Genomic DNA, 2,865 nt, shown 5'->3' on the forward strand with positions numbered 1-2,865 from the left:
CTAATGTCAAAGGAAAGTCAAAGGAAATTTTTTATGAGGGATATTGTTGTATATATGTCTTCAACATGTTTCTTATTCATGTTGCTTCCAGAAGAATGGAGAATTTTGATTGCTTGTCATGCCATGTTAGAGTATTTTGAGCTCGAATAGTCCAATTGATATGACTAAAATTGGTTGAGACGTGTCTATATTATTGTGTGAGGTAAATTTGTGAGTTAAACATAAATGATCGAAATAACAAGGAAATCAACCAAGCAAGCCATTAACTCAAACATCTCAAGATTGAGATATTTAAAAGCAAAGAAATGAAGCATAAAAGCATAAAACAAGTGAATGCAAACCTCATTTACCAAATTTGATTTGATTTTCCCATGTTCAGATGTGCGCTCAAGACATAGCTAGTGCTCGATTGCTCCATGATGTGTGATTTGATGATTAGATTCAAGATGTGAGGATAGGATGATAAGATACAGGGATAAAATTGGACATTATGATGATAAAGATGTGCTAATAATGGATTTAATTCTAGATTATGACATTATGATTGTATGAAAGTGGATGATTTGGAATTATGAGGATGCAAGTGTGAAAGAGTGGAGAGGATTTTCTTGAAAAAGAGGGGGAATTAAATAGGAGAGGAAGTAGAGGAAGGGATTGGGAAAATGAAACAGTTATCCTCAAAGAGGACAAGTGGCAATCCTAGGAATGACAAGTGGAATAAGATTCCACACATGTCCATGACAAGTGGCTCAACAAGGGAGGACGAGTGTCCCTTAGAGGGACAAAATGTCAAAAGGGGTTTGACATGTGTCCTTGAGGAAACATGTCTATATTGGGAGGGAGCCACCCAAAATAGGCTTTAATTTCTCAATATTAAGGAAATTAGGGAATATGTGTGTGCACACACATGTGAGGGGAGGTTAGGAAAGGTTAGTTAGGAGAGATAGGGTTGGTTAGAACCCAAGGTAAGACTGGAGGTTAGGTTAGAAGAGGGTTAGTTAGGTGGTTAGAAGTTAGGAGACATGTGATCAAAAGGGAATATTTGAATTTAATTAATTAAAATAAAAGGGATGAAAATGGGGGGGGGGGAAGATTATTTAATTCATGGATTAGAAAGAGAGAATTAATTAATTAATTCAAGGGATTAGAAGGGGAGAATTAATTAATCAGATTAATTGATTCAAGGGATTGGAAGGAAGAATTAATTAATTATATTAATTAATTCAAGGGATGGGCTTAATTAATGAAGATATTTAATTAATTAAATGGATAAAGGAAATAAATTTGACTAAATTGATTAGCCAAATTTAAGTGTCTACAATTATCATAGTGCAACTATTCAAGATGATGGAAGTTTTTTGGAAGTCTATTTGAGAAAGTTAGTTGTAGTTGCACAACTAGTATGGTTGCATTGATAACTTGTAGAGGTTCGCATTTGCTAAGGTTTAAGAGGCGTGACTTGCAATTTGTAAGCAGAGTATGCCTGCACATTTCTATTAGTATCTGGCATCTCCAAAACTCAATTATAGTGGAACACAATATTTGTTTCACTAGTGTAGCCATTGTATTACTAACAGACCTTATTTGTGTTCCACAATGATGTGATAGTTGTCTTGAGTATTTGCTACCAAAAATTAAGGGCGAATGTTCCCTGGAGTAGATCAATCCTTATCAAGATCCACATGATGTGTTTCCTTGTGTGGAATTGTGTATGACCTTATTGATGGGCACACAATATACTGAGGGGCTGGGGGGTGAATCAATATATCTAATTTTCACTTAATTCTCAACATTTTATCACCACAAATAAATTATAAATTCAAACTCTAAATAAAATTTACTTAAGTATTCCAGTGATGCAACAAATAAAGTATTTAAATCAACACACGTTCACACATGAACTCTAGATTTACGTGGAAACCCAAAATTGAAAAAAAAATAGTGAGAATAACTACTTGGATCTATTGCCCTAATCCAACCTCATGAATAATGAATCACTTACATAGATTTTGTAGGCACCAACCTATTGGAGACAACAATCCCCTTATGTACTATGGGCATCAACCCACTAGAGACACCAATCTCAAATGCCTAAGTCTGAGTACACACTCAATAGCTAGGACCTCAATCTACACCATATGAATGATATATCTTTAGGATCTTCAACATACAACTTGCCTCTGATCAAGTTAGATTTAACTTTCTTTCCTTTGAACCTTTTGATATTCTGATAATGACGCACTTGAATCAGAAAATCATAACTTGTCTCATTCTTCAACTCACATATTATGAACTTGTATCTTAGAAGTACATCAACATCATTACAACTACTTCACACTCTTATTGAAATTAATATAAGAAACTCATATGTGTGTGTGTGTGCGCGCGCGTGTGTGTCACAACTACAATTTACAATTACAAGTCGAACAACAAATTTCCATCACTAGACGTGTACTAGGCCATAAACACATTAATACTGTAAGGAACATCCCAGACGCTTCACAGGGAAGATTGAGTAGGTCCCAAAGGTTGTCACACACAATCTTTGATAGACACACATGCTACACTTTATCCACAAGTCAGCCATATCAAAAATGTAATAGGTCTGACCTTATAGCTCATACACAACTCCACATAAGGAAACATGTTCTGCAGATTCGACAAAGGATCAATATGAACCTAAGGAACATACACCCTTAATTTTCAATAATGTACACATAAACAAACTACCACATCATTCAGGAACACAATCTGGAAAACTAACAATATAGTAACGTATTGTTGAAACAAACATTGAGTTTCACCATACCAAAATTCTAGAAATAATAGATATCAATGAAGCATGTGTAGGAATACTCTCTATTC

This window comes from Cryptomeria japonica, chromosome 8 (genome assembly GCF_030272615.1).
Source record: "Cryptomeria japonica chromosome 8, Sugi_1.0, whole genome shotgun sequence".
Lineage (NCBI taxonomy): Eukaryota > Viridiplantae > Streptophyta > Pinopsida > Cupressales > Cupressaceae > Cryptomeria > Cryptomeria japonica.